The following is a 6,852-nucleotide window of genomic DNA, read 5'->3' as shown; positions in this document are numbered from 1 at the left end:
CAATGACAAGTTGGTTTCCGTAGATAAAAGACTCAATGCTAAATTAAAAAAAAAAATGCCCATCATGAGATAGAAAGCGCACATCTGTTATTGTGTGTTAGAGTTAAAATAAACTCACATTTTTGCAAGTCGGAAGCAGGAGGAAATGAATAGCCCTTGATGGCTTTTATGAATTCTGTATCTTAACAAAATTCCAAGTTTCTCGTGTTTTTAAGTGTGATGTTTTTTGTGTGTTTTCTTTTGTTGTTGTTTTGGTTTTGTGTTTTCTTTTTTTGGAGACAGCGTCTCCCTGATGTTCCTTGAATTTAAGAGATTTGTTTTGAGTGCTGGGACCAACGGAGTACACGGCATGCCCGGCCAGGCTTAGGGGTTCATGTGTAATCCAACCCAGGTGATCCCACACCTTTTTCTGAATCCCTTGGGCGCATGCAGGTAAAAAGCTTACACACATTAAATAAATAAGCAAGTAAATAAGCAAAACAGTTAAAAGAATTGTTTAGAATTCAAAGCCAGCATGGGCTACATAGAGAGTTCCAGGCCAGGCAGGGCTACAGAGCAAGACTTAAATCTTCTCTCAATCTTTCCCAAAATAAGAAAAAAAACACAGCATTTTTACCAGAATCTTTTTTTTTTCCAAACAAGAAAAGTTTGTTTTGGTTTATAGTACCATGGGACACCTGGTGAGGAAGTTGTGGACACTGGGTAAGTGCTCTTTATAACTTCAAGAGCATGGGGTTCAGAAACAGAGGTCTTAAGCTGGAGGCAGAAGCTGGTATCTGCATCAAGACCCGCCCAAAGTGAGCCACTTCTCAGAGCTGGGCCATGGTTAGAATTACACAACCTCCAAATCGAATCTCAAGCTGAACACCAAGTGTTCCAACATAAGAGCTGCGGCGGGGCAGAGTGGCGCCTTTAATCCCAGCACTCAGGAGGCAGATACAGGCTGATCTCTGTGAGTTCAGAGTATGCCTGGTCTACAAAGAGAGTTCAAGGCCAGCCAGGAGTATGTAGTGAGACCTTATCCTTAAACAACAACAATAGTAAGAATGAACGGAGGAATTCCCTTATTCAGATTGGCCTATGGATATGCCTAGGGAGCCCTATCATTATTAATTACTGATGTGGGGGGCTCAGCCCACTGTGGGTAATACCACCCCTGGGCAAACTGACAAACCCTGGGAAACAGACCAGTGGCCAGTAAGCACTGTTCATTCATGGCCTCTGCTTCAGTTCTTCCCTCCAGGTTCCCACCTTAAGTTCCTGCCCAGCCCTTCCTCAGTGACGAATTGTTACCTAGAAGTGTAATAGGAAATAAACCTTTTCCTCTCCTAAGTTGGTGTTGGTCATTGCTTTGTCGTAGCAACAGAGGAGCAATGTGTCTGAATGCATATGACATGTGTATGCATACAGCTGTCCTTGGAAGCCAGTGTAGAGTGTCAAGATCCCCTGGAGCTAGAGTTACAAGCAGTTGTGAGCTGCTTCATTTGGTTGCTCGAACCAAACCTCTAGAAGGACAGGATTCACAAATTCTTTTTTTTTTCTTAATTTTTTTATTATTTAAATGCATTTTATGCATCAAACATATTAAGAATATGAAGTATTTTGAGAATCAAATAATACACAAAATTGTTCAACTTTTATATTCATATCCTTTCATACCCTAAAAATATTAATGAATATTTAATACTATCCATAACTGAGGATCCTATGTCTAATGTTGAATACTAAATTGTTTCAAAACATACAAAATATTCTTTGGGAATTAAGCGTAGTAAAAGAGCATAAAATACAAAAAAATGAATTATTAAGAAATATATTCAAAAGCCCTTATATGATACCACCTGACATAGTGAGAGAGTATTTAAAATGCATTATATTATCTGTGTACATTGTCTAACAATCAGTTTACTTAAAAAAAGATTATCAGTTTTTCCTGGAAAGAAATTTTTTTTTTTTTTTGCATTTCTCATTTTTATTTTACAGAAAAAGTTGCTTTTACTGTACAGATTTTAAAAAACCAAAATGCCTTAAACAAAGTTGGGGGGGAAGAGGGTCTCACAACCTTGTCAGGGGGTACAGCAGGGCCAACCAACTTCAGCTCCTTCCTCTTTCAGGAAAGATCACAACTTACCAAGTCAAACCATCAGTCACCCAAGAATTTAGGGAGCTAACTCCCTGCATCATCACAATCTGAGGCCTAGATGCCCTGAGCTGTGCCCCTCCCTCCCTAAACTCCCTCCCTCCCACTCCAACCCCCAAAACACAAGAACCAGGAAAAACTCACAGAGATCAACATTTCACAGGAACAACAACAAAAAAAGGGTGGGTGGGGGAGGAAGCTCTCCCCTCAAGATGCTGCCAAGATTCAAGGGAAGGCATACAAAGACTCCTTCCATGATTCTTCTGGGAAAAATGAGGAATACTCATGTCTCCAGAGTATGAGGTGTAGTGGAATCCAGATTACGGAGACCTGGAGGAGCGGTGACGATTAGAACGGGGACTAGGTATCTCCTTTCTCTTGTGACCAGGAGAGTGACTGTCCCCTCACTGGCCTCTCCAGGAAACTCGCTCACTGCTCTGTAGATCCCTTAGTGAAGGTTGGGGCAAGGGCTATCGGGTGAGTAACTGAGGGATCGGAATCCCGAAGGGAGTCTATTGGCTTCCAGGACTTCAAGACCTCCTCTCGCCAGGGGGTGGCTTCTTGGGGCTTGCAGGTTTGGGTAATGCCTGAGGGCCAGGCTTAGCAGGGGAGGGGGAGGAGGAAGAGGAGGAAGAAGAAGATGAAGAGGAGGAGGAGGAAGAAGAAGAGGAGGAGGAGCTGGAACTGGAGCTGCTAGAGCGCCTCTTCCTTTTGGCTAGGGTTGGTTCCTGAGGACGTCCCTCTCTAATAGCCTCCTTTGGGACTGGGGTGGGGCTGGGAACCCTTTTCAGTGCCACCTCAGGTTGAGCTGGAAGGCTGGAACCCTCTGAATCACTAGAACTGGAGCCAGAGGAAAAGGAGGATGACGATGAAGATGATGAAGAGGAGGAGGAACTAGATGATGATGAAGAGGAGGAAGAGCTCCGACGTTCCTTAGCTGGTTGCAGAGCAGCCAATGTAGAAGGCTGCTGGGCCCCAGTAGAGGCAGGTGGCTCCCCACCTTCAGCATGGGATATCCCAGGGGCAGGTCCAGAAAGCATACCATTGTGGTCACTAGCAGAGGATGTGGACTTCACTACAGTCCCGGATGAAAGAGACTGAGACCCTGCTACAGGAGTGGTCTGGGCAACTGAGCGAGATTGGTCTGAAAAAGCAGATGGCACAGGGGACTGAGGCTGATCCTGTGCAGGAGGGAGAAGAGATTGCGAAGAAGCCTGGACCATTCTTGAAGCAGGGGAAGGAGCCCGCTCACGCCCAGAGGTCTTTCTAGACTGGCTTGGGGCAGATGGTGGTGTTCTGGACCTGGCTCGATCAAGCAGGAAAGAAATTATTTTATCAGTAAGTATATTTAAAAATTTTTAAAATAGCAAAACCTCTTTGAAGTTAAACATTAAGAAAATGCTAATTTCAAGCACAGTGAGAAAAATTATCTATAACATTTCCATGATGTTTGTAGTACATGATTTTAATATTTTCAAATGTTAGTATTCAACAAACACAATAATTATTTTAAGATATATTTCATTGAGCCAGGCAGTGGTGGTGCACACCTTTAATCCCAGCACTTGGGAGGCAGAGGCAGGTGGATTTCTGAGTTCGAGGCCAGCCTGGTCTACAGAGTGAGTTCCAAGACAGCCAAGGCTATACAGAGAAACCCTGTCTCGAAAAACAAAAAACAAAAACAAACAAGATATATTTCATTGTTATATCTCCCTTTTCATTTCTTATTTTATTAATTTGGACACTGTCTCTGTGCCTGCTGGTTAGTCTGGCTAAAGGTTTATTCATCTCGTTGATTTTCTTAAAGAACCAGCTCCTGGTTTTGTTGATTCTTTGTATAGTTCTTTTTGTTTCTATTTGGTTGATTTCAGCCCTGGATTGATTATTTCCTGCTGTCTACTCCTCTTGGGTGTATTTGCTTCTTTTTCTTCTAGAGCTTTCAGGTGTGCTGTCAAGCTGCTAGTGTAAGCTCTCTCCAGTTTCTTTTTGGAGGCACTCAGAGCTATGAGTTTTCCTCTTAGCACTGATTTCATTGTGTCCCATATGTTTTGGCATGATGTGTCCTCATTTTCATCAAATTCTAAAAAGCCTTTAATTTCTTTCTTTATTTCCTCCTTGACCAAGGTATCATTGAGTAGTGTTGTTCAGCTTCCATGTATATGTGTGCTTTCCATTGTTTTTCGTTGGTATTTAAGACCAGACTTAGTCCATGTTGATCTGATAGGGTACATGGGATTATTTCTATCTTCTTGTATCTGTTGAGGCCTGTTTTGTGACCAATTATAAGGTCAGTTTTGGAGAAGGCACCATGAGGTGCTGAGAAGGAGGTATATTCTTTTGCTTTAGGATGAAATGTTTTATAAATATCTATTCCATCCATTTGGTTCATAACTTCTGTTAGTTTTACTGTGTCTCTGTTTAGTTCCTGTTCCCATGATCTGTCCATTAATGAGAGTGGGTTGTTAAAGTCTCCCATGATTATTGTGTGAGGTGCAATATATGCTTTGAGCTTTAGTAAAGTTTCTTTTATGAATGTGGATGCCCTTGCATTTGGAGCATAGATGTTCAGAATTGAGAGTTCTTCTTGGTAGATTTTTCCTTTGGTGAGTATGAAGTGTCCTTCCTTATCTTTTTTGATAATTTTTGGTTGAAAGTTGATTTTATTTGATATTAGAATGGCTACTCCAGCTTCTTTCTTGAGACCATTTGCTTGGAAAAGTGTTTTCCAACCTTTAATTCTGAGGTAGTGTCTGTCTTTGTCACTGAGGTGGGTTTCCTGTATGAAGCAAAATGCTGGTCCCTATTACATATCCAGTCTGTTAGTCTATGTCTTTTTGGGGAATTGAGTCCATTGATGTTAAGAGATATTAAGGAAAAGTGATTTTTGCTTCATGTTATTTTTGTTGTTAGAGGTAGAATCATGTTTGTATGGGTATCTTCTTTTGGGTTTGTTGAAAGATTACTTTCTTGCTTTTTCTAGGGTGTAGTTTCCCTCCTTGTGTTGGTGTTTTCCATCTATTATCCTTTGTAGGGCTGGATTTATGGAAAGATACAGTGTAAATTTGTTTTTGTCATGGAATATCTTGGTTTCTTTGTCTATAGTAATTGAGAGTTTAGCTGGGTATAGTACTCTGGGCTGGCATTTGTGTTCTCTTAGGGTCTGTATGACCATCTGCCTAGGATCTTCTAGCTTACTTAGTTTCTTATCACTTATCTCGGTGATAAGTCTGATGTAATTCTGATAGGTCTGACTTTATATATTACTTGACCTTTTTCCCTTACTGCTTTTAATATTCTTTGTTTAGAGCATTGGTGTTTTGATTATTATGTGATGGGAGGAATTTCTTTTCTGGTCCAGTCTATTTCGAGTTCTGTAGACTTCTTGTATGTTCATGGGCATCTTTCTTTAGGTTAAGGAAGTTTTCTTCTTAGTGTAGATATTTACTGGCCCTTTAAGTTGGGAATCTTCATTCTCATCTATACTTATTATCCTTAGGTTTAGTCTTCTCATTGTGTCCTGGATTTCCTAGATGTTTTGGAACCTTTTTGCTTTTTGCATTTTCTTTGACTGTTGTGTCAATGTTTTCTATGGTATCTTCTGTACTTGAGATTCTCTCTTCTATCTCTTGTATTCTGTTGGTGATGCTTCCATCTATGACCTCCTGATCTCTTTCCTGGGTTTTCTAACTCCAGAGTTGTCTCCTATTGTGATGTCTTTATTGTTTCTATTTCCATTTTTATATTTTGGATGGTTTTGTTCATTTCCTTCACCTATTTGATTGTGTTTTCTTATAATTCTTTAAGGGATTTTTGTGTTTCCTCTTTAAGGGCTTCTAGCTGTTTACCTATGTTCTCCTGTATTTCTTTAAGGGAGTTATTTATGTCCTTCTTAAAGTCCTCTATCACCATCATGAGAAGTGATTTTAGACCTGAATCTTGCTTTTCCAGTATGATGCTGTATCCAAGACTTGCTATGGTGGGAGAATTGAGTTCTGATGATGCCAAGTAACCTTGATTTCTGTTGCTTAAGTTCTTATGCTTGCCTCCCGCCATCCATCTGATTATCTCTAGTGCTACCTGCCCTCACTATATCTGACTGGGACCTATCCTTCCTGTGATCCTGGTTGTGTCAGAACTCTGCTCAGAGTCCAGCTGTCTCTGTGACCTGTGATTCTGGGATCCTGAGAACCTGGGTGTGTCAGAGCTCCTGGGAGTCAAGCTGCCTCTAGGACCCTGAGATCCTGGTGTAACCAAGCTCCTGGGATCCTGGGATCCTGTGTTCCTGGGCATGTTAGAACACCTGGGAGTGGAGCTTCCTCTGGGTGTTGTGGGACTGGCTGCAGAGTTTGTGCCCAAGGTCTTCTCAGGGTACCGGCTCACACCAGGCAGAACCCGTGTCACTTGTCAGGTGGAGTTCCTGGGTGCCTGGGTCCCAATATACAAATTCTTATCATTAGTGCTTACTCTCATGTACTGAGAACTCTGGACAAATAATACCTAAGTATTGTCTCTCTACCAGAGAGAGAGGAGGGCTCTGTAAGAGAGCACAGGGCTAGGTATGACCTCCATCTTTAAGCAATTCCATTTCACTCTGAGGATTAACTTTAAATTTTTCAGATTGTGTGGTACTTTCCCTGAGTGTAGATAGCAAATATTTATAGATGAAGAAGATCATCTTAATGTTCTCTTAATCCCAGGTTTTCTAAATGATT

General features: G+C 41.3%; 1 pseudogene; it reads right to left on the bottom strand.

Annotated features, from left to right (window-relative positions):
* Window positions 2,464-3,462, bottom strand: Gm16581 (predicted gene 16581; annotated as a pseudogene).

Source organism: Mus musculus, chromosome 1, assembly GCF_000001635.26.
Source record: "Mus musculus strain C57BL/6J chromosome 1, GRCm38.p6 C57BL/6J".
In the NCBI taxonomy this organism is placed as follows: Eukaryota; Metazoa; Chordata; class Mammalia; order Rodentia; family Muridae; genus Mus; species Mus musculus.
Note: the sequence above shows the minus strand (reverse complement) of the source record. Positions and strands in the feature narration are given on the sequence as shown.